We start from the raw sequence: 26,704 nt of genomic DNA, 5'->3' as shown, positions 1-26,704 counted from the left end.
GAGGTAAGGTATTTTGCATACCTTGAAGGGGATTAAATTAGCTGCATCCCAAAACACCCAGCATTACATACTGATTCTTTATACTCTTGGCAGAAGGTCAGGCTGGATTGCCCTGTAGATGTCCCTTGTCCATAAGAAGAGGGAAGCATCACAATTAGACAGACCAGTTCCATTTGTTCAGAAGTGTTACAGAGAACTTGGGTGGTTATTTAAAATGTACTGAGCCATCACAGACCAAACATCTAAAATCTCTGTGTCAAAATTTTTACCTAACCAGGTAACAGGATCCCAGGTGCTGAAATTTAGAAGCTTAAAAATTTCAGAAAAGCAATAAGCAGAGAATTTTTACTCCATTCCAGCCCTCAGTTAATCTATTCCCTAGCTCCTGTTTTTAAAATGTGAGTGTTGATGCAGGGGTTGTGAGATCATATCTGCTGAGGATAATGAAGCATCCATATGCTGCAGCGATGGTTATTGTTGAAAAACTCAGAAAAGGAGTGGCCTCAATAAATTGCTGAACAAACTTACTCCTGACAGGGCTGTGAGATCAAGCCCTTAAGCCAAGATATCAAAGAAGTCTTGGCAAACAAATCAGATATGTTGTGTCTCAGAAATTCTCTCTTTCTGCCATGGGTAGGGCTTCTTCTCCTTGCAGAACCAAAAAGCTTCTGCTGACTGGAACAAGGACATCTTGGGGTCCTCTAAGTTACACCAGAGACACGATGGTTGTAAGATGATGCCTTTTTCTCAATCCCAGCTCTGGGCTCTGCTTTCTTTGCTGTCCCTTGTACCTTGAGCTTCACAAAGCAATCTGCATCGAGCTCTGTGTATCTAGGGACTAAGAGACAATTCAGGCTCACCAAAAATGGATTTAAACAAAAAGAGAACACAGGCTCAGGAATATTCCTAGGGAAAAGTTCCTCACTCAGGCTTAAAAGGATACATAACCCTGAACTGTCACAGTTTGCATAGTGCTATGTACATGCTTTTAATGAGTATTGAAGCCAGAAGGCTTTCCTATTATATTTGTGTAGTTGGCATTACCTTTCCATGGTTCTAGGTGAAGTGGTAGCACAATACCCACAATTCCTTCAGCTCCCCTACCCGCTGCAGCCTCAGCTATAGTAGCTGACAATGTAATACTCATTCAGCAGCTGATTATAATTAAAAATATCAGAATAATTAAAGTCCTCAGCTTGACAAGCAGAGCCATAACTTTGCCTTCAGACATTCCTCTCTAATTAGTTAATTAATCCTAATGCAAATTATAAGCAATAATTAGTCAGCCAAGCTTGACATAAAAGTCTGCTGACTTACAGCTAAAAGGCTTTTCTGATTGTTGGTTTCTAGCTTCTTAAGGTGTCTTTTGTCCACTCACTTTCTGTGTCTCTGGTTCTGTTAACTTGCTGCTGATATATAGATATGCAAATTAGATGGCAGAGAGAGAAAACATAGCTATAAAAATTTGCAATACCATAGGCAGTATTTTATTTGCTTAATAAACTGGAGAGTCGTGATGTGTATAGAATATAAATAAAACATCACATATGCATTCTAATACAACATAAATGTGTGCTTGTATACAAATACATAGATTTAAAAATGTTCCCAGGTTTAGCAGAATATATCTTCCTGTAGATGGTCTGAGCTGTTCTGGACAATGACACAATGTAAAACCCAATGTGATTCTAAGATTAAGCTAGATTCTGATCTCCCGTATCATAAATGAAATCAAATTCTTTTGTACCAGGACAACTGGTATCTGATTCACATTTTTCCATAGGTTTTTAACAGATCAGGGCTCTGTTAAAGGAAGATAATTTGAATTATCATCAGATTGATCAAAAGTGTGAATATTGCATTTCACGTGGCAATGCAGCCAATATTGCTGTGTTACATCCCACAGAGCCATAGCAATGCTTACAATGGACTTAAAACACTCATGGATGTTTATATATTTATTCTTTAAAGCATTTTGTCTGAAAGTATCCCTATCTACATCAAAAAGCTAAATTACTCTCCTTGAAAAATACGGAAGGTAAAAATGGAAAAAATATTCCAAATGCATAAATACTTTGAGTTGAGAATCTTTTTTTCCAACCAGGTACGTTTTCTGGATTACACTTATCTCTCATGTGGCTAAAGGTAAGTGGGGTCACAGGACCATAAGACACCTGCCCACCTAGTGATATGCATCTGCTTTTCTGCTGGCAGCTTAATAATAACAAATATTATGCTTACAAAGAATAAAAAGCAGAAGCACATGTTCAACCTGCACTTTTCTGAGCCAATGCAGTCACATTCCCTGTGCTAGCAACAGAGTACTGAGAGCAGGAATACAAAAAGCTGGAGTCAGGATAAAAGCAGATTAACTTAGCTGAATTCACTTGAATTTGCAAGAATTTGATGAAATGTAGAGTTCTAAGCTTCATTAATTTAGCTTCAGCAAAACCATACTAAAGATCCATTCTTTTTTGTTTGTGTTCTTGCTGTTCATGACTTTAGCAGTGTGAGCCGTGGTGATTAAGACCCAAATAGACATCCTCTAGAGTCAGGGGGAAAAAACATTCATATTTTAGCCTTTTAGATCTTTTCCCCTGTCTACAGAGGAAAGATAAGGTGATGATAGCCTTAAATTAAGCCTCTCAGTTAAGTGCCTAAAGTTGGATGGGAAGATCTGAGCCTTGTTCAATAGCTTGAGTGATCCAAAATGTATGATGAAGTTATCTATTTATTGTGCTGCCCTACTCTCTCTGTTCACATGGAATAAAGTAGAAATTAGGACTTTGTTTAGTAAATCACAGAACAGATTTAAAAAAAAAAAAAAAAAAAAGTGTTTTTCGAGCAATTTAATCTTTGAAATTGTAGGCAGCGCAGAGATAGGTAAATCATTCAGGAGTGAGAAGGTAAATTTTTGTATATTTTACAAAGACTCTAGAAATCTGGCACAGGCCACACTGGGTTATCACAGAGGATCCTGTTCAGGTGGCAAATAAAGGGGAAGCACTGAAAATACACGTAAGAAAGAGAAAGCTTTTGTATGTGCATGGAAAAATATCTCACAAACCTCATCCTAACTCCCAGGAGATAGTGGTTTACTCTGGATTTGTACCAGCTTTTTGAATCAGTCAGGATTTGAGTATTGCATCTATTCCACTGTAAACTCTGTTTTAGTAGAGTACATTTATGAAAAATTAGGTCTCAAAATAGTGATTTTTCAGAGATTTCACACAGACCTGTGACCCTCTGGTTATTGATACTCTTGCTCAAGTCTGTGTATTTCTTTTGTTCACTATCTTTTCTTCTAAGGCCATGGTTAATCCCACCAAAATCTAGATCCCTGAGGTGTCTACTTTGTCAGATTCTTTAAGATCCTTAGAGAGGAGGAGTTAGGGAACTTCTTCAGGCCAGCAAGACACATAAATTAAAGCCTCAAGAATACAGATGAAAACTCTTCTTTCTACTTTTCCATTGGCAATGTAAGGATATAGAGTATGAAGCTTCTAATCTCTAGTAGCCAAGTTCCTAGAAAGAGATGAGAACAATCATCCCCTGACAATTATTGTTCCAGGCCCTTCATCCCCTCCTTTCAGCAGGTGTCAAGAAATCTCAGGGATTAATGACAGGAATTTCTGACCCTCAAGGAAACTGGAAATAAACAATCTACATTTAACTGTTGCATTTACGTGTTCTGAGAGGCTTGGTTCCCCACCACCACTTCTGACTTGGTTTTCATTATGCAGCACTTTCTATGGGTGAATTATTTTTCCTCTAATGAGAAGTGCAGTGATTTTGGGTGCCAACGGAAAGTAGGAGGAAATTAACGAGAGATGGGAAACAGGGGCAGATTATTTATTTTTTTTTTTCAGTATGCTTCTGTATGAATGGGAGTTGCTCTGTTGTATCAAGGGGAAAATAGATTAAGCATTTTGGTATGCACAGCCCAAGAGGGATGGTTAATCCTGTTTTTGACAATCACAAATGTAATACGTACAAATGAGGGGAAGCATTATGCATGATTTTCCTCATTTTACATACAGCACAATACATTATTTTCCAGCTCTTAATTCATGTCTTCATTAAGTAAAACTGCTCTAAGTCTAACTGGAGCAAGCTGTAGATTTGGGAAAGAATTAAGATCTCAACCCTGCTGCATTAGGTTTTCTTTTTAAAATATTTAAGACATGAGCTTTTTGTCAACAGAGAAATATAAATGACAAAGAAATAGGGCACTCATGCTTTGTTTTCTTGGCTACTGTGGTAACCAGCTGTATGTGTCAATATCTTGCCTGTTTTCCAGGAAATTAGGAGCAGTTCACAGCTGAAGGAGACCCTTATTCTTCCAATATACATAAGAAGTCTGAAATCCTAGAACTGTGTGATTTATCTTCTTCATCTTCCCATTCTCCATACCTGTGATGGCACTTCACACAATGTAGATTTCTCTTCTAAGAAGGCTGGACCCCACCCATGGCTATGGCCAACAACTTTCTTTTATGATACCCATCAGGTACAATTCTATCACTTCTTAAAGCCTTTCATTTGCAGATTCAAATGAAACACCTCCATGTAATTTATGATAGCTTCTACTGCAGGTTCATTCTAAACCTTTGTGGGAGATCAGATTGCATCTTGGCCAAACCCAGAATGTAGTAAACTTGCCCACTAGAGCTGACTACACATCAGGGAAGATACCTTTGGGCTCTAAAGAAGGAAAACCATAGAATTTCTTCATTTCTTCACTTAAGAGTGTCAGTATTTTTACTGTTTGCCCTTTATTTAACAAGCAAATTAAAACTGTCAAAATAAACATGTTCCTATATTAAAAACAACTGCAGTTGTTTCAGGTTAATTATTGTCAAGATTGGTACAAGATAAAGCAAGGTAGTTATTAAACATTAGCTGGGGAGATATTTAACAGTGGGATTCTCCAATTAAAAAAATAAAAAAGTAATACTGCTTTCCTTCTTTAAATTACTAAATACTAGATGTGTCCTTTTAAGTGATTGACTAAGCAGTTACACAATTGTGTTATTGATACTGAGCACTGGAATATCCCAAAGAAAAAATTATATTTCTTCAGAAGAGTAAACACAGAACAACTTAGGGGTTTATATTTGACCTGATTTGAATTAGATATTGTTACTGAGATTCATTATGCTTATTTTTAGTTTTCTGTTAGTTAGCATCTGGTTTAAGTAAGTTGTGAAGGTTCCCACTACAGAGTTACAGGGATGAGCTCTTCTTGAGACAATTCCATCCCTGTTGAGTAACAAAGAAGCTGCATCCTCTACTGATTTCCAATATTACCATAGTGACCATGCTTCACCAGGCAAGAAAACAGCCAAAATCAAAGAATTGCCTTCAAAAGCTAAAGGAAAACAACATAAGAATATGTGTTCTAGATAAAAAACCTTAAAAGTAAATGGAAAGAAAAAACTTTGTCAAAAGTTTGGAATCAATGGACTGCCTTTGTGGTAATTAAATAATAAGGTCTTTGAGCTGAGACACATATGGTCCCTTGCATTTAGCAACCCCTCATTTATCACCAGTATAAAGAAGTCAAAAGAAAACCTTGTAATTCTTGCAGGAATTGGAATAGATTTCCAAATATTGTCAGGAAAGTGGCAACACAAACAATCTGATCTATTGAAAGATGTACTTGCCCAGGGCAAAAGGGTTGGGCTAGATGATCTTCAAAGGTCAAATCATTCTACAATTCTATGATTCTATGATTTATATTGCAAAAGTCCAAGTTCTTACAAAGTTCCAGTTGTCTTAAAGCTTAAATTTTTATCATACTTGTGGAAAGTCCTTAAAGTATCACACTTTCTACAGCTTGGATAGAATTCCAAGATTCCCTGATGTTCCATGGAAGACTCTGTGGTGTGAATCCAGTCAACAGGACATGACTTGTGTATGCTCCCAGCTAATCTCGTCAACTCTTTGAGGCAGTTGATCAGGAAGCTGTTTGATAAATAACCTTTCTGCAAAACAAAAAGAAGGGACCAAGCATGCCTGAACGAAGGAAAAATTTATGATAGAGGGTAAGGTGTCTGCCTCAGAACAGCCAGGTTTCATGAGAAGTTAACTTTTCTGCAATGTGCACCAGCTTGGAGTTATCATCCTTTATGCCAAAGAAATTGGTTGAGCACTGGTTAAGTATCAAGATAAGCAGCTGTCTCAAGACCTAGCCTGGAGATCTGCATTCCTATAAGAACAAGTCTGAATGTATTGCAAAAGAACCCTGTTTCATAACCACAGTGACTGCTGATGTAACGGGGAGATACTGCATGTCTTTAATATTTTTTTACCAGTGGAGTAGAGAAGCTTAAAGTCCAAATACCTCAGCCACAGATTCACAAAATGGTTTGAGTTGGAAGGGACCATAACAATCATCCAGGACACCTCCCACTAAACCAGTTGCTCAAGGCTCCATCCAACCTGGTCTTCAACACTTCCATGGAATGGACACCCACAGCTTCTCTGGCTGATCTGGGTCAGGGTCTCATCACCCTCAAAGCAAAGAGTTTCTTCCACAGATCTCATCTCAATCTCCCCTCTTTCAGCTTGAAAGCCTTCTCCCCTTGTCCCATCATTTCATGCCCTTGCATAAATTCCCTCTCCAGCTCTCCTGTAGGAAACTCATCTTGATAACTTTCACTGAATTCATGTGATCCTGAGGCTGATGACCGGTGGTTTGTAGGTGGAAGGGGTGATGATGAAATTGGCAGCTGATGGGAATGATTCTCTCTCCAAATGTCAAGCAGAATTTTTTAAATTTTTTTTTTTTTGTGTGTGTGTGTGTGTATTGTAAGATTCAAGAAACAAATTCATGACTGGATGTTCTTACCCTTAATCCTGTTTCTAAGAAGTTTCCCATCAGGGCAAAGGGAAGACATGTTTTGAAAAAAGAAATCCTACTTGTTGAGAAGGTACATGATAGGCAAAGCATTACTGTTATCTGAGAAAATTATAACTTTTCCTCTACCTTTTAGATGAGAATTTTGCATGTAGTGAACCAAATAATTATCTTTTTTTTTTTTTTTTTTTTTTTTTTTTTTTGCCTAATATTATCAAACCTGAAATAAGCTTCCAGCTTGAAATTTTTACTCCTCATCCTATCACTACATTCCCTTATAGAAAGTGCTTTCCCGGCTTTCAGGACCTGGAAGGTGGCCATAAGGTCTTCCTAGAAACTTCTCCAGGATGAACAACCCCAACTCTCTCAGCCTGTTGTCTTCATAACTGAGGTCCTCCAGTCCTCCAGTCATCCTCATGGCATTCCTCTCAACTCACTCCAATAGCTCCATGTCCTTGTTATGCTGCGTGCTCCAGAACTGGGCACAATCCATTTAATGGTGTCATGAATGAGTAGAACCTTTCAGTGCAGACCTGATAGAGGTGGAGGAATAGGCCCCACTACCACCCCACTACTGAAACCTTGCCATATAAAACAAATACATCTCCTGAATCAAGCACCAGTCTAACAAAGTCATCAAACCTCCCTCTATACATCATTCAGAGTCCAGTCACCTTGTCCAAAAATAGACACCCAACAGAGATGAATCCCTTTCTGAGGGATCCTCTCTTTCTCCATTACCTGTCAAAAGATCCTAGATGACTGATTTAGACTCATCTTCTGGATTTTTTTAAATTAGGTGAGATGAATCCCACTGCAGACATCAATACCCAAGGACTATTTGCTGACACCGTATCAATAGTGTAGTGGTCAAACTATTCTGAAAAGGCACAGGACTTTTTTGTTATCATTTTTATGTTTTGTTGAAGGGACCAACTAAGTAGGTTCCATGTTATGACTAAAATTTCCATTACTCTGCAAGGAACCTTGGAACCAATCCCATCTGAGTATCTGCTTTCTGTATTTGGCTCCAAAGATAACAGCTTCTATTTTTAAACTGAAACTGGAACCTAAAAGTAACCAGGTTCCTAAGCTACACTAACATAATTAATCAGACACACTTGTTTCTCCTACTAGAATTTTTGCACCCATTCGAATGGGTGGTGAGATCTAGGAAGGAAACAGGTTTTAGATTTTGTTTGAATGTGATTAAAAAAAATAAACTCCAAGGGAGCAATTTTTGTAGCAAGGAGATGGACTCACATGGAGAAAAATGTGGTTTCTTTAGTAATCCCGAAGGTCTATTGTTAAACTTAGAACTAAGTTTTAATTTCAGGTTTTTAAATATAGAAAATCAGAACATCTCATCCCCCCCCCAAAAAAAAAAAAAGAAAAAGAAAAAAAAAAAAAGAAAAAAAGGTTGAAATAGAGTATTCTGAGCTTACCAGGACATTCCATTCTTTCTTTGTGTGTTTTGGGTAGACTAGAATGAATTAAAATCAGGATGTTTCCACTACACATCCTATGCTCAACAACTCAGCATTTTCACAAGGAAAAAAATGTTTGCTCTGGAAATTTTCCAGGCAGCTTTCTCTTGACTTTTGAAGTTGATTCTCTCATTCCTCAGGCTTCTGGACAGAAACTCTCAGCATGGTGTCATGATCCAAACTGCTCATGAAACACCCTCCAATTCCAAACAATATAACTTCAGAAAAATTCCTAAACTTGCTTTATCCCTGTGCTCATGCCATGTGTACTCATGCCACGTCCTTTCCTTCCACTAAGTCTGAAATGCTCCATAGCAGTTTAGGAACCTGCAAGTGTTGCAATGTACCTACTTTTTTGTCCCTCTTTGCTTGGAGAAGTCCACCACACAGGTGGGAACCTGAGTCTAATGAGTGTAGGATGCCATGAGATTCCCTGATGTGTCGTAATTAAACAGCTCTTTGCCCCAACCACTGTGAAAATCCATGGAGGGCTCAACAACCCTGAGTATTTTCCATCTCTCACTTGGGCAGATGGTCTCATGTTTGAACTCTGTTGTACAAATAACACCAAAGACAGAGATGCTATTTCCAGAGCTCTTCAAAGCTTCGATTTTGTTTTGTTGCTGCTGTTGTGTTTGATGGTAAAATGGTAATCCTGAACCTTCTTATTGAGCATTCCTGGAGTATCTTTATGTACTGAGTATTTTTGCCAGTTAGCTGGCAAAACTATAGGCATGGCTATATGGATTAAGAGCCTAGAAAAGTTATACACCACAAAATAAGTTCATATTAGCAAAGGGAAACAACTTAAATAAATGTGTCTGTGGGAAAAGAGACTAATCTCAGAATTTCCTGTAGTCTTAGAGCCTGTCTCTGGAGTCTTTTCATAAACATGGAGTTCTCCAAGACCTCACAACTCTCTACTGGGAACAAAGGCAATGTCTATACCAACAAACAAATCAAAGCCAGAGCCTGTTCTCAACCTCCCTTCCCCAGTTATCCAGAATATGTAATTGTTCTCATGTTTCATATAGGGTTGCATTGGCTAATGCTCTCCTAGAGTATTCCTGGGCATGGTCACATGGGATTTGCACATGCTCTGGACTGCTCCAAACAGACTGTTTGGACATTGCCATCCTGTCTGAAAGGAAAGAGAATTGAGGCATGTGTCTACAAGCCAGGCTGTTTCCCTTACCTGCAGGATAATATTGACCTCTAACTGATCCATGACTTTTTTTATTTAATCACATGAATACAACCAACAGTTCCAAACCAAACCTCCTGGTAAAAAAGGGCTAATGAGCCTAGACCTGACTCCTTCTGCTAAGGAGTACCTGGTACAACCATGAACCACAAACTGATTCATGATGGGTAAAACAAAAGGCAGCAGTGAGTTGGGACATGTGGGAACGTGGGTCAAGCCTGACCATCACCTCTGCCACAGCATCACACAGGGGTCTAGGGGAGGGTCCTCTGGCTTGAGTGGTAAGGTGGGAGGTAAAGGGAAACCCAGAGGACCACTACTTCATTTTTCAGACACCCCTAAGGTGTCTGACACAACCTTCAGTCAATTAATCTCTTCATTCTTGGAGTCATGAGAACCAGAATAATGGACAAAATAGCTGGTAACTGTTGTGTCACCAGGTCTTAAATGCCTTCAGCTACCCTCATGATGAGCATTACCTTTAAAAAAATCAGAACCTGTGTTTTGTTTCAGCCTTACTTATGTTTCAGGGAGGTCTTCAGACCCTTTCTAGAGAGATCAACCAAGGGAAATTCTTGTTTAAAAGCAGTATGGAATGGAAGTGCATATGAGGTATCTTATTAGCTTTGAGCTTATTCTCAATTCAGTCACAGCAAATATCTGTTTTCCTGAAGAAGCATCAGTTGTCATATTTTGCTGCTGTAGTGTGTGTAATATCAGTCTCATGTTTATTTATGCATGTTAAGATTTTATTATTTACATTTAAATATTTATAACATTTCTGTATAAGCAGCCAAAAAAGTTCATCTCTGCCCTTTAGGAACTAAGCAATTTCATTTTACTAGGTAGATTTTTTTTCTATATAAATAATTGACACATTGATTTCTCCCTCTGTCTTTATGCTATTTATATTATTTCTAAAATGCAAGAAGGTTATAGAACTAACAGACTGACTGGTCTGTTTTTATTGCCTATCAAATCCAAACAGACTAATATATCACATGAAGGGTCTGGAAAAGGGAGTGGTGATAAAACACTAAAAAATAGGAATGAATTCATTAGAATTCAGATATGGAAGCCTATGCTAATTGCATTGCTACATTGAAGAAGTGTTTGTTTCTTCTTGAAAATAACTTTATGTAATTTTTTTTTTCCTTGGATTAGCTGCACTTCCTAGCTGTATAGAAGTAGATATAATTGCTGGTCTCCTTTCTTTTAGTAGGGCTACCCTTAAAATTATTTTATAAAAATCAGGTTTTAACAGTACAACATAAAACTTCATGGTTATATGAGAGGTTGCACTTGGCATAGATTTTCCCTACTTCTGAGTATGAGGAGAGCATCTTTTTCATTCTCACCTTTCTCCTTCAATAACTGCTCTGGACAAGTTAACATTGGCTTTAAAATTTTGTCTTCATGAGTGCTGCTGAAGAGAAAAAAAAAAAGGAAACCAAATCAGTACCCACTGAGATTTTTATTTAAAATAGAAAGAGAAGGGGAGGAAGATGCACAATTTGCACAGATGCACAAAAAGGAAGAAGTGTAGAGAAGGTAAAATTCCTTGCTCATTTAATATTACTTTAATCTAATTAATTTACCTTTAATGTTACCTTAATGTAATTAATTTTTTTTTTTTTTTTAACCTTTCACTGAAGGCAGTGCGATCCAAGCCAGGGAGAAAGGAAATTAGGCTGCAAGATTTTAAATCTGCCACTCAACAGACCCTACCAATGGCATCAGAGCTCTGTTAGGCAATTTTACCAGCTTCACCCTTGTGCAAGACTTTGCTCAAAAAAATAGAAATAGAAAATGCCTTGTGTCCATCAATTTTTTTGCAACCTAAGCAGTCAAGACAGGTGAAGAGATAAGAGGATAGCCAAGTGGCTTAACCAAGGTGTCAGGTAAATGCCAAAGCCAAGCACAATGTCCAGGTTCTCTTCCCTAAACCAATTAGCTTTTCTTAAATCCATCCTGTTCCATTAAGCCCATGTTAAACAAAAGGAAAACACAGTAGTCTTTCTTTTAGTCATCCTTCACAGTTTATCTTCCTTTGGCTGCTTCTCCTATTGTTTCCTATTGTGTATTTTTCCCACGTGGAAGCAAATGACAGGATTATCTGTTCTTACTTCTGAGCTAGGAACACAATCCTTAAAATCACACCCAATACACCACATAATCTACTTTATATATTTCCTTTATACGTGTTTGGGAAGGAGGGCTTAGGGGTAGTTTTCCATTGTTTCTCATAGATTTATTAAAACCATTTCACACACTTTCAGTTCACTATTTTAATTTTTAAGGTTTCGTTCTGTTTTCTTACAGGTTTAGGGATGAATATTCTCCTTTCATTCAATTTCAAACCCAGAAGATTATGTGGAATTTCAAACAATGCTCCACAGAAGAAAAGAAAGGGAAAAGGCATAGCTAATGGTTTAAACTGTAACTCAGAAAGAATCTATTTTGAAACAACTTTATTAAGGTTGAAAGTCAGTCATGAGAGCTGGATCACTTCTGCCAAAATGTGGAAAACGTGGATGCTCCTATTGTTTTTTATCAGCACTGCTGACCTTGGCAAACAAAAAGTTAGTTTTGAAACTTATTCTTTTGAAATTATTTTGAAACTATGTTTATTATTATCAGGATTCATCTCACCTACTTTAAGCATCTAGAGGTTAGAAAACAACATCTGAAGCAGTCAGACCAGGCTTCTTTTTTTTTTTTTTTTTTTTTTTTTTTGTGGATAGCAGGAGGCATTTTCAGAGAGCATTTCATCTCTTCTTAGGGCTCAAAAGATGGGAAAAGAATTTGGCTTTGGAGACTTTTTTTTTTCTATTGCCTATCAGAGGAAGTTACCACATCACCAGTTCTGTACTCATCTGTACCCAGATGGTTAAGTTAAAGATCTCAGATGCCAGGTGAGATAAATCTTGGCTTCTGTGATGTGCATCTATTACAGGTATTGCACAACACGAGGGAACAGTTTCTTCTGAATGTGGTGGAAGCTAGATTCTAAAAGATTATGGATAGTTACAGGTTTTTCCATTTAGATGTTTTAGTGTACAGGATTTTAAAAACTTCTGATACTGCCATTTTCTTTTCTTTCAAACCCTCGTATCAGATTGAAGGGTCGGAACTAAATAGACTACAAACTCCTATAAAACTTTCTGAAAGGTCCAGGTGAGTAGCTGATCACCATCAACTGGTCTCTTCTCTAGAATAACTGAAAACATAAATATTTTTGGTGGAGAGTGAGAGAATGCATTAACTCAAATTTTCAAAAGAAAATTAAAAAAAAAAAAAAAAAGTGGTACAAACAGGAAAGACTTGGAAATACCAAAAGAAGCTGTAGACAGATTATTTAAGGTTTTTAAGTGTTTTAATACCATTGAAATCACTAAGGGTTTTGTGCTTTCTTAAAGAACAAAACTATACTGTAGACCCTCACTTTGAATTTATTGCATGCAACTGATGTCAACATTCATAACACTGTTAGCCCCAAGGAAATGTCCTTACTAGTGGGTTCACTTGCAAGAGCTGTGAGACTGATGCTGTAAGTGCCTTGCATGAATACTGTGGGACCTGGGTCTAAGGAAGGAGAAATATTCATTAGTTAAGAAATAGCTCGGTTCCTTTTCCTTTTTTTTCAGCTCTCTCCACTGCTCTGCTACTCCTTTTGGTCTATATAATAATCAGCTAATGAGATTTCCACTTCTTCAGGCAATGAGGCAAGTTGTGCTTGAAGAAAAGTTGTGCCTAGATTCATTGCAATGCATTCATATACTATTAAGAAATATTTTAGAGAGCAGCACATTTAAACAAATATTAAATTCAGACAATTGTTAATCAGTTTGCCATCTGGAAACATTTGAAAGTTTTGACTCTTAATTGCCTGAATCTCATAAACGTTCAAAATTGTTGCATACTACAGGCTATATTGCATTTAGGACTTTTTTTTTTTTTTTTTTTCTTTCTGTATAAATACATGTAATTAAAACGTGAGATAGGAACCCTTTCCAGCAGCTGTTGTGAGAGCTGTAACCATCTTCCCTATTAATCTTCAGGGATTTGAAATATGTGTTGCTGAGCACCAGGGTCAACGACATGCTGTTACATTTGAATCCCACCATTTGACAAAGCATTGCATTCTGTTTCTAAATTCTTTCATGTGACTGACAGCTACATCCATTTCTTCCCGAGGCCACTCTTTAAATTCTTTTGTACTTGTAGAAGCAAGTTTGCTGGCTCAAGAATTTTGTCTTAACTCTGCCTCTAAGACTTGTCAACGGCAAATTAGGACAAGAAATTCTAATTTATGTTTCAAAGACACCTATGGTAGTAACAGAAACTATTTTTATTTACATTTTTTTCCCTCAAATGTGTCAAATCAAAGACTCTGTAATTACGATATATTTTCAGGACATGTCATTATCTTGACTTCAGGGGCAAGTGGTAGATAGGGTTAATCTGAGTAAAGTCAGTGAAATGCACAAAGGATTCCTGTTCATGGCAAATGTTACTTAGAGAATTTACTATCTCAGTAAGAAAACAGAAATATTTAGGCTATCAGCTGCTCCATTCCAAGATGTATGAACAGAGATAGAAGGCACATCTAGGGTAGGGCAACATCATCGATGGCTAGACTTGATGACCTCTAGAGGTCTTTTCCAGCCTTAGTGCTTCTGTGATTTTATGATCTTCATGCCTCTAAGTCATTGGAAGAATGTCTCTTGTCATACACCCTTAATGGTTTTCACCAAGGTACTGGAAAACTTTTCAGTGATGGTGCAGCTACCGTTTTTTGGGACACATGTTCAGCAATCTGGTGTTAAGGGGTAGTTTTAACAGCATCACTCTCTTTTCTTTCTCAGGAAATTCTCCATGTCTGTTTCCCATACACCCATGTTCTCCATCATGAGTGACAGATGCTCCTTACATAGAAAGCCCAGAGGAAATCATCACTGACTTTGTTATTCTCCACATTAGTTTTCAAGCTATGGCAATCAACCACCAGCACCTTTTACAGCCAGTCAAACAGCTAGCAACATATGTGATAGAGGCTCTTTTGTGTTGTTTCCAGATACTAAAATATGTTATTAAAGTGTTTTTCTGATATTGCTTATAAATTTTAAATAACTGTTATTATTACCTTAGGGAAAATATGTAGTTGTGGAGAGAAAAGAATGGTTCATAGATTCATAAAATGATTTGGATTGGAAGGGACTTTAAAGATGAGCCAGTTCCCCTTGCCATAAGCAGGGAAATCTTCCACCAGCCCAGGCTGCTCCAAGCCCCATCCAGCCTGGCCTGAGACACTTCCACGGAAGGAGTAGCCACAGCTTCTCTGGGAAACCTGGGCTACTGTCTCACCACAGTAAAGAATTTATTCCTAATGTTTAACCTAAATCTACCCACTCTTGGTTTGAAACAATTCCCCTCATCCTATCAAAACAAGACCCTGCAAAAAATCCTTCTTCTGCTTTCCTGTAGGAAAGTCATCTTGATAACTTTCACTGAATTCATGTGATCTTGAGGCTGATGACCAGTGGTTTGTAGGTGGAAGGGATGATGATCAAATTGGCAGCTGAGGGGGAATGATTCTCTCTCCAAATGTCAAGCAGAAATTTTTCAATTTTTTTTTTTTTTTTTTTTTTTGTAGAGTAGCCAGAGGATTCAACAAATTCATGACTGAATGTTCTTGCCCTTAATTCTGAGAATTTCCATGAGGGCAAAGAAAAGACATATTTTGGAACAGAAATATTACTTGTTGAGAGGGTACATGACAGGTAAAACATTATTGTTATATAAGAAGAATAATTTTTTCTCTACCTTTTAGAAGAGAATTTGCATGCAGTGAATCAATATTTATTATTATTTTTTTTTTCCTGATCTTATATCCCTGGCCTAAGTAATAAACTATAAACTGGATCAACTAATATTTGTCTTGCTGCCTATATTCCATTTCCAAAATACTGAAGGTACTGTCTTCTCTAGTATTTTTCAGTGGTAGATCCCTGGAGGACGTGCACATAGGTATCTCCAAAGGGAAACCTTTTCCCAATGAGTACACAGAGAACACAGATAGGTGGGACAAAGGTGGCACCCCAGCTTTTAAACACTTCTCTACCCTCCTAGGCTTGAGAGATGTTGCAATGACCTCTTTTGCAAGAAGAGAGAAAGCAAGTACTATTTTGTCAAGTTAGGATCTCAAAGGGAAATTGTAAACTGAGAGCTTTAGCATTTCTTCTTTATTATTACAATCATTATTTGAAGAAAGGAGACCTTTTTTTTTTCTTGAAGGAACACGTTTGCTTTAGAAGAGGAAAATTTATACATGAGAGGGCACCTGTAGCAGCTCTTATCCAGACATTATTGGAAACATGCAGAAGAAGGGAAAATAGAGCTTTAAATCAGTATTTTTGTGACACAGCTGACAGAGCATAATGCAAGTAGGGCTTCCATACCTTTGGGTTATGAAATGAGAGACATGAGGTCTGAGTTATTTGTGTTAAAGAGAAGGAAAAGTGCTGTTTTAGCAGAAATGAATAATTCCCACCAGTTGACTCCTGCAGTCTTTTTTTGTGAGTGCAGAACCAGACCCCCAAATGCAGAATAAAGAAGCAAAGCTATTTAAACAGCTAAAAAGGTAATTATTGTCCTGCAGACACAGGAATATCAGTTAAAATTCCTAGGGCTCTGGAATTTAAGAGTACCAGGATTCTATTTTTAAGCATTAACCCAAGATCTCCTTTCTTAGTGCTCATCAACAAGGAGCTGGTTTCTTTCTTTACTTAATCTGGAAACCTTTGTATCCTAAAGTCAAAGTCTGACCTCTTGTTTCAATGGAATTTCCTTCTATTTCTCTATCATTTTAAAGAAAGAAAAAATTATTCTATCTGCCTTATCTTGGTTTTTGGTTCAGTAATATTTATTTTTACTGACCTTTGTTGATGTTTTCCTACATGACACTGAACAAATCATTTCACTTTTTGTCCAGCATTCCCGTTTCATTCTTAGAATGGCAAACTAACAGTATTCATTTCTCTTATGCATTTCAGCTACATGCTTACTTCTGTAAGACAAATGAAGGCTAATAATTCCACTGAAATGTTCTGAAGAAGGAAGAACTAGAATGAATCAAGGTGGCATGAGAAAAATACACCAAAATCTGTTATTCTGTATGCAGTGGGACAAGCTAAGCCAGGTTAGTGATGAGTTTGCATTTCTGTGTCTTTTCCAACAAGGTAAAAAGCTTTGATTCAGGCTTGTGAGTGGCTGCAAAATTCACAGTTTCTCTTTCTTACATTTCTGACCTGATATTGTTAATGCCTGAGATTACATCGAGCCTGCTCTATAGAGGAGGTCCTAATGATAAGTGATGTGTCTTCCCTCTGTCTGGCCACTTAACTTTGGAGAATTCAAAAGATGTAACAGCCTTGTAATCTGTACCCCATCTGTCAAATTTTGGCTGATACTGGCCAACAGATGTTTTGCAATGCTACTGCTTCTCTCCAGTTCCACCACATTCCTCCCCCAAAACATGCTTCTTTGCTACACGCACCCAACCCTATGGTATGCAGAAAAGGTAGGAAATCAAGGCTTTTGAAAGCTCTCTTCATTTCTCATAACAAATCCACCCCTGGATATCAACATCTACATGCCTCAGATGAGAGCATTCCTTGTTCTAGACAGAGGGGAAATCTGTAGAGGATTTGAATTGCCTGAAAAGTTATAGTACGGAAACAGGAAGGCAAGGAGCAAATGAGTTGTTACATACAGGGTTATAAAGGAAGATCGTTGTAAAGATGGAAAAGAAATCTAAGTTTCCCTTCTTGCAGTAATTCTCTATCCTGAATGTCACAACCTCCCATTGAAACTGAAGCACATCATCTCCAAGATGGCCTCAGTCTTCCTTCTTGTGACGTTCAACCTGCCAAACTCAGAATTTCCTAATTCTCTTTTTCTTAAGTCCTGCACATTTTTTACTACAGACCATACAGATTGTGTTATGCAATTCAAGTGTTACAAATTATTTAGATTGGGTTGTTTAATAAGGTCATAGGACCATAGAATCATGGGTTGGGTTGGAAGGGACCAGCTAGACCAATCCCAGGCCATGGGAAGGAACACCTCTCACTAGATCAGGATGCTCCAAAGCCATCCAACCTGGCTTTGAACACTTCCACTGTTGAGGCATCTACCACTTTTCTGAGCAACTTGTTCCCATGTCTCACCACCCTCTGCAAAATAATTCTTCCTTATGTCCAATCTAAAACTCTTTGCTTAAAACTGTTGCTTCTTGTCCTGCCACCCCAAGCACTGATAAAATGTCACTCTTAGTCTCTTAGATAAGTCCCCTTTAAGGTCACAATATTGAAAGGGAACAGTCAGTTCTCCCAGGAGCCTTCTCTGAACAATCTTTCAATCTTCCTTCATAGCAAAGGTGTTCCAGCTCTTTGACTGTTTTCTTGACCCTTCTCTGGATCTGCTCTAATAGGTCCATATTTTTCCTTCCTCTAAATCTCTCACACACACAACCTATTGAATCTCCAGATAAAAGTAACATAAGAATGAGAGAAACCTTTCCTCCTTACCAAACCAGCTGAAGAAAGGGTTAAAGGTATTTTCTGCACCTGGAATTTTTTTTTTCAGCAATAGCAGAGATGAGCAGTCAGACAGCAGCCTTTGATCTTTCCATGCTGTGTCACAGCTTGTGCAAGAAAATATTTCATGTGAGTTTTGGGAGAGTCTGCCACCTGAGTGTGAAAGGTGGGGAATGCCATGATAAAGAACATTAAGGAAAGACACACTCTGAGGCCTTGTTTCTCAGACAAGGCTGTCAATACCCATTTTCCTTCTATATTATAATCACAGCTGGACACTCACACAGCTGGAGGCAGTTCTTCTTCCAAGGTCCATCTTGCAAGGTCCTTCCTGCCTAAAGTGTAGCTGGACACAGATATAGATCTACTTTCCACCATGACATCAATGTAGTCCCCTGCAGAGCTGATTCTCACCCCTCCTACAGAAATAGAGAATATAGAATATTCTCCTTCACTGTATTGAATATAGAAGCAGCCTCTGTGGCCAAAGGTATCTTAAGTATTGCAAGTTGGGTGGGAGTAATATTCCCACCTGTTGGCCTGTTGACCCAAACTATGAGTAGTAAATAACCAGGTCAATAACATTTGCAAACTAAGAAGTCACTTCATAGTTTGGAGTTAAATCTTCACTCCTTTTGGTATCTGTATATTTTCCATAGAAATATTTGGCTTTACCTGAACATTAATTCCCGGATATTTCTGTTTGCATGAAATGTAGATGATCTGATTTTCTTTTAAGACAGGAACGTAAGTGTAAATAACATCTGTTGCACACAGTTTACTAAGATATAGAGATACATTACATGCAAATGTTTTTGTGAAACAGATGGAAGAAAAGAGAGTTACCATCACAATGTTTTTCTTCAATTTTTATTTTTCAGACTGTATTTTGTAATCCAGGAGATACATCCCTGATAAAAGACATTGGCAGAGTAGTTAAAATTCAGTGTTTGTACCTTCACCACCATTTTACCTACATGGAATCTGTAGGAAACAGAGCTGAATTGGACTGCATGAGATTCTCTGCTTTACTCCTTAAGAAAACAAGATTCAAAATCAACTAAATCTAAGTACTTTTGACAGCTACCTACCTACCTTGGTCTTTAAAATCTCCACCAACCTGTTTCTCAAGCAGCATAATACAATACTTCACTATCCTTCACATCTATGTTAAGACTATATCACATGAAAATTCAGGGAAAAGTAAAAAAAAAAAATAGAAAAAAGATATTTTTTTTTCATCTAAATTAATCAGTATTAATTTTTGTAATGCATCTCATTTGATGTCCATGCACTGGAAACACATCCTATGGTTGCTTTTTTTTACTGCGTGTATAGGAAGCAAAACTGGGGCAAGGACAGCTTTTTGAAACCATCAAAATAGCCTAACTTTTAAATTTAATATACTGGATTCTTCATGGATTAGAAACAAGTGCAAAGGACCTCTGGAAATAAAAGTGTGGCTCTCCCCTTTCTTGCCCTGCAGGGCTGAAGGATAATTGATTGTAAAGATTTTGGCATGTTTAGGACTGTTTCAGGACTCGATTTTGCTTTCCAAAGGCTTGAACAGAGGAGAAAATCCACATACAGATGGGAAAAAAAGATTTTTATGTGGCTAGGATTGTTTTTAATAAGTGATAAATAGGAAGAAGTAAAACAAGGTTTTTGAGAACTGGAATAAATCCATGGAGACAGGGAAGAGGAAAAGTTTGTAGGGCAGGGTAGCAAGAAATGATGATACATGAAAGAGCAGTGATATGGATTTTCATTTATCCTGTTGTATCACCATGTAAACACCCCATATTTATAACCACCAGCATATGTGACCTGCCATATAAATGTGTAGATGCACAGTAAATTAAGTCTGGGCCCAGATATCAGCTGTGTGTATGAGTATAAATACTTATGTGACTTTATATTCATATATCTAGAAAATACATTGTACAGCCTTCAATGCCTCTCCTTTATAAAACAACAGCATGTAATTTTCAAACACCATTTCAATGTTGGTGTGTGGGGTTTTTTTATTGTTTGAAAATGTTTCACTTTATGTAAATAGATCCCTGACATTCTTTTTTTTTTTTATTATTTCCCTTTCAAACTTCCCATAATGAGTAAGTACTGAAATTCTCCCCAGATATTTTTAAGCCAAGATCTGGTTAGAGCTGTGAACTGGATGGAGTGGAAACATAGGAGCTGGTTGAAATATCTGTCTTGTTGTCACCCTCCCAGGGACAGAAGTTTCTGCAGTATCCCAGTATCCCTCACTTATTCTCTTTATCTCAATCTGATTGAAATACAGGAGCATCTTATTGCTCTCTCTGCTAAAGCTGAATACTCTGAGTCTTGCTGAGGAAGCTGTAGTAATTTCATCAATAATCCTTGCCATCAAGACCCCTTGCCAAAGAATAATGAATATAAATCATTCAAGCTTTCCAAACTCCCATAAGACAAATCAGATACAATCAAGGGTGAAATAAAAGAATCTCCCAGCCTTTCTACAGCCACTGAGCTCGTTTCCATTTTTTAAGGAAATTATAGTCGCTTAAATAAAGGGAATCCTGACAACCATTTATTTTTGCTCTCCTCTCAGAGCTTTCCCAGTTAATAAACACTTAACATTTTCAAAATTAATTGCAGTAGAATTTTCTGCACTATTTAGAGAGCTTTGAAAAAAGGAGTTGTCAAACAGACCCAATATGTCTCAAACTCGACAACCATATGACTTAGCCTTGTGTTTTAGCCATACGGATGAGGAAGGCAACTGTGATTACTCCTCTTGAAAGGGCAAGGGGGGGGGAAGTGAGACAAGATTGCTAATGTCAGCCTGGGTTGTCAAGTGTAACCAAGACTGTGGAATTGCTGAGCTGTGTACCCAAGAGTGTGTCAAGGCTGGATAACTTCCATAAAATAGGACAGTCTGTCACGTGGTGCTTTGAGCCAGTTAAAGAGTATGTGTGTGCCTACAACAGATGTGCCCTGTTAAAGATAGTACCCAAAAAATGGTCAGGTGCCAGCAGAACAAGTTTGTGAGCAGATCCTCCCAGCAGGAGCCAATTTCAGTGAAACAAGCTGGCAAGGCAGCACACTTGTCATGGATGCAAATGCCAGATTTGGCATCTGCAGGTTTGTGGTGCAGAGGGGGGGGAAAAAGATCCAAGTTTCCACCACCAACTGGTGCCAGGGCTTCAAAGAAGAAATCACTCAGATGTTGGGTCTGTAGAAAATGTTGACATGACTGCATAAACCTCATTTAAAATAAATAAATTTTTAAAAAGGCAGAGCAACAACAGCAACAACAAACTGAAATCCCAAGCAGTAGGTGTTCTGTGGTCTGATGATGACCTTTCCCTAGCTGTTAAAAAATTAAGTTTAATGTCTTGGCTTCTCTGAAGTCAAAGTCTCATCATGGCATCACTGCATGCTTGAATGAAAATTTTAACAGCCCAGAAAAACCTGGAAAATGAACTGTGGTTAAACCATGAGGGCCCATATTGGGAACTTCGTTGTAGCCTTTTTACTCTTTAAAGATAATTAGAGTTTGTTTAAATAAACACAGAAACCCACTGTTTCTGAGTTTGTTTCTCATTAGGATTTTTCCCTGGGAGTCTAAACAATTGCTTTAAGTCTGACAGTTTCCCAGAAGACAGTTGTAACAAAATGATAGACAAATTATATTGAGAACTTTCTGGTTTATTGAATGCAGATGTCACTTGGGAACAGAATGCACAGTGGCAGGATTCAAGAAACCTGGTTAAGGCAGAATTTTCAGGATCTTCTCCTCCCTCCAAGGTCTTAAGATATATGTGGCAGCAAAATTCTTGTGTTTCCAACTTCTGTTCTCTGCAGTCTACTACTATGACTGGAGAAACCTTGCACCCAGATGGGGCATCTCCCCCTAACACTAAGGGAATGTTAATGGTTACCATCACTGAGGAGTTGTTCTACAGGGTTCAGAGTCAGAGGGGAGACAGATGGCTTGCAGTTTCACTTAGGCTTTTATTGATGGGAGGTGCAAACAGCCTATGGATCAGGCTTGCCAATATTACAGAAGCAATGCCAAAGCAGCTGGTTTTCCATTGACTGGAACCAGGACACTCTGGTTGTCTCAATATCAGGAAAAAAAATGGTGGCTTGATTTCCAGGACAACACATCTGTTTACTACAGTCGTTCAGTTTCTTCTTAAGGAAGCAGTGATATCTTTTCCTACAATTCTAAGAGCTGGCAAAGGTCATCTGAGATATTTTTTTCTCAGTCATCAGATTGACCAGGATGAGTTGGATCTCCTACACAGGTTATTCCATCCAGTTGTTATGTCTATCCAACATTTTGGATCTAAGATGGTGAACAGAAACTACCCATATGAAAACACTGGTATAAAGAGTTGGCAAATATGAATTTTAAACTCAGATGAGAGAAAGACATAAAGGAGAAAGAGCAATTCTGGAATTATACTGATTAAATTGCTCTCTAACTGGACTCTCTAACCAGCTTTAAAATTGGACCAGGGAGAACAGATATAGCAAAACCAAAATGCATCCAAGAGAAACAGACTGGGACAGTGGCCACAGATTAATACAACCTGGCTGAAGAAAAAAAAGATTATTGAGAAAGCAAGATGATTTTGGAATCTGGAATCTCCTTACACCCTTTCCTTCTCCCTTCACTTCCTAATTGTTCATTTTTTTTCCTAGGTTAAGCTGCAAAAGATCTGAAATGCTCCATGAGGACAGACAATGCTCTGCAGGGCTACAATGTTTCATTTACACATGATGGGAATTTCTTAGGTCAGTAGCCCAAAATTTAAAGACGCTCAGACTGGGCTGAGGCAGGAGATGCTTAGAAGCAGGTATGGATAACAAAAAAAAGAAACAAAATTCACAACTGTATCATCAGTTTACTGTAAATTTACTTCAGGAAGATTGGAACTGGGAAAGGTAATGCTTTTCTATCCATGTATCACAAATTTTTACATGCAAACTGCAAAAAAATACTAGTAACTTTGGAAGTTAGCACATAGTTTCCCTGACTATGGTTTTGAGTTATTCCTCTGAATATCTCTGGAAAACTGTTGTTGGAAAGATGACCTGCACTATTTCTGGAACTCCAACTGAGAGTCTTTACAGGAGTACTCTATGTTTACAGTTTTTTTATGACCTACAAGGGGAAAGAAATTGATTTATGCCTATTCTATCCTATTCCACATGCACATGCATAAATATCCATCCATGCTTAAACACAAACATTAAAAGAACATTAGAAAAACCACTGAAGTGAAGCACTCTAAGAAATGCTTGACTTTGCCACCTGTGCAGATACCCCACCTTCCTTTGTCATATACATTTTATCCTGAAAGTTTTAACACCTTGATTGTCTATTCTTTTCCCAAAGAGTCCATGCTTCAAGAAGAGATACAGCTCATTTAGTAAACAGTTAACGAGTAATTTATTTTACCTAAATTATTCAAAATGGAATCCAAAGTCTATTCTGCATTTAAAAATAAAATACAAAAAATTTATATCTCATATGAGTGTGTATTTGTGTATGGACATATAGATACTTGATTTTTTTTCTTTTCATCTTTATCCTCTCTATTGCAGAGTGGAGTTTCGTACCCATATTAAAATTCTGACATTGTGTCTGTGCCATTTACATTTTTTGTTACTGGAGGAGTGCATAACCCTTCTTCATTCTTCCAGAGGAGGAGACAACAATACTGACAAGTGAAATGCTAATCTGATTACTTCAGGTTTTGTGTGTTTGGTCTTCCTGGTGGTGATAAGTTACTGTAGGTCTGTTGGAAAATGTGTTTTTCCTGGAGGTCTGGTCAGGGGTATCCTAATGCTCTATCTTCTGGCCAGGAAACTTTGCAGTCATAGAATCATAGAATCATAGAATCATAGAATTAGCCGGGTTGGAAGGGACCTCAGAGATCATCTAGTCCAACCCTTGACCCACCGGAGCAGTTGCTAGACCATGGCACTGAGTGCCACATCCAGTCTTTTTTTAAATGTCTCCAGGGACGGAGAATCTACCACCTCACCGGGCAGTCCATTCCATAGCCTAATCACCCTCTCCGTGAAGAAATTCTTTCTAATATCTAACCTAAACCTCCCCTGGCACAACTTAAGACTGTGTCCTCTTGTCTTGTTGAAGGTCGTCTGTGAAAAGAGTCCAGCTCCCACCTCGCTACAGCCTCCTTTCAGGTAGTTATAGACAGCAATGAGGTCTCCCCTGAGTCTCCTCTTCTTCAGGCTGAACAGCCCCAGCTCTCTCAGCCTCTCCTCATAGGGCCTGTGCTCGAGTCCCTTCACCAGCCTGGTTGCCCTCCTTTGGACCTGTTCCAGGACCTCTACATCCTTCTTAAACTGAGGGGCCCAGAACTGGACACAGTACTCGAGGTGTGGCCTAACCAGCGCTGAGCACAGGGGCAGAATCACCTCCCTGGACCTGCTGTGACGCTGTTTCTGATACAGGCCAGGATGCCATTGGCCTTCTTGGCCACCTGGGCACACTGCTGGCTCATGTTCAGTTTCTTGTTAATGCAGACTCCCAGGTCCCTTTCTGCCTGGCTGCTCTCCAGCCACTCTGTCCCCAGCCTGTAGCGCCGCATGGGGTTGTTGTGGCCAAAGTGCAGGACCCGGCACTTGGCCTTGTTGAACCTCATCCCGTTGGAATCGGCCCAGCTCTCCAGTCTGTCCAGGTCCCTCTGCAGAGCCCTCCTGCCTTCGAGTTGGTCTACACTTCCCCCCAGCTTGGTGTCATCTGCGAACTTGCTGATGATGGACTCAATCCCTTCGTCTAAGTCGTCGATAAAGATATTAAACAGAACTGGGCCGAACACTGATCCCTGGGGGACACCACTGGTGACCGGCTGCCAACTGGATGCAGCCCCGTTCACCACCACCCTCTGGGCCCGGCCCTCCAGCCAGTTCCTAACCCAGCACAGGGTGCTCCTGTCCAAGGTGTGGGCTGACAGCTTTTTCAGGAGAATGCTGTGGGAGACGGTGTCAAAGGCTTTGCTGAAGTCCAGGTAGACCACATCCACCGCCTTCCCCTCATCCACCAGACGGGTCACCTGATCATAAAAGGAGATCAGGTTGGTCAGGCAGGACCTGCCCTTCTTTCCATAACTTGGGCAATCAGCTAGAAGAAGCCTTTTATCAGGTGGGTGTTTTTAAGGATATTCACCAGAAAAAAATAAAATAAGCCAGTTGGAGATCTAGTCAGTGCAGTCAGAAAAGATTGGACAGAGGTTCAGCTGACCCAATATAAGTATCTATTTAAGGATAAACTGGATTGCTTTCCATGCTTCATGGTCTGTTCTGACTAGATCCCCATTGGCTGGAACATAAGCATAGACATTAGTGTCATGTGCCCTCTTAGACACTATAGACATGAAAAGTATATTTCTTAACTGAAATCTACTTTTCTTTTCCATCATGGCCATAATATATTTTTTCTAAAGCCAAGAATCCTAAAGGTGAACGTACTGTAGTTTTGAACAATTTCTTGATCATTTTGCTGCATGTTATGACAAGCTGGATGAATATCAGCTCCCAGATTATCTTGTAGCAGGTATTTAGCCATTAGGTAGCAGCTACCTGAACAGACAGAACACCTTACTGAAGGTACAGCTTTTTCTTCAGGAAGGGTCACATCAATAAATAATAAAGGAGAGCCTGGAGTATTTTAGCCATTTAACAAATAATTGAGCAGAATCCTAACTGCACCATAACCTTTGGAAAATCAGAGCCCAGAATCCATTATTCCGCTTTCTTGTCTAAAACTGCTACCACAACACATTTCTTCAGGTCTGTTTTGCTTCTTTATAAGTGGTTGCCCATGACCTGCCTTTGACAGAAAGGTTAGAGGTGCCTTCTTACCACCCTGCACAGCTTTAGATGTATCTGGTTAAAGCAAACTGCCAGGGTATGGGAAGAGCAAGTTGAAATCTTTCTCAGGCTAAAACTGCCCTGAAACCCCAGTTCTGAGCTTCCCAGGACAATCCTGTAACCACTGGACCATTATGTAAAAGATGAGTGTTGGCAGCTCCTCTTCTGGCAAGGGAGAAAACGCTGCTCTCACTCCCCATGCCCAAAAGTTGGAATTAGAGACTTAAACTCAAGAGAAATTTTCTTGCCTTGGATACCTATTTCTCTGAATGCCCCAAAAGCATGGCTCAGTGTTTCAGACAAATCACTTCCCTCAGCTTTTCCAATGAGTTTTTCCCACTAAATGGTTCCCTACCTAAGGAATTTAACTTTTCCCAAGTTTTCTGAGGGGAAGCAGAATTAGTTGTGGCTGTGCAGCCACTTTAATCTGCAAGGTGAATTCTGGGGAGGCTGATTTTATGGTGTGCTGGTGCTGCCCATGTCAACCTCAAGCTGGTTTTAGAATCTGGCACATGTAAGCTATTCAAGACTTTCTGAAATCAAAAACAAAACCCTCATTGCACGACAGCTTTGGAGACAAACAAAGTTTTGATGTTGAAAATGAAGTTTTTTCTTCTTCTTTGTGAAGGAGACCTATGTTCTAATCCATGATGTG

The sequence above is a fragment of the Heliangelus exortis genome, chromosome 3 (assembly GCF_036169615.1).
Source record: "Heliangelus exortis chromosome 3, bHelExo1.hap1, whole genome shotgun sequence".
Lineage (NCBI taxonomy): Eukaryota > Metazoa > Chordata > Aves > Apodiformes > Trochilidae > Heliangelus > Heliangelus exortis.
The sequence above is the reverse complement of the archived record's forward strand: the minus strand, read 5'-3'. Positions refer to the sequence as shown.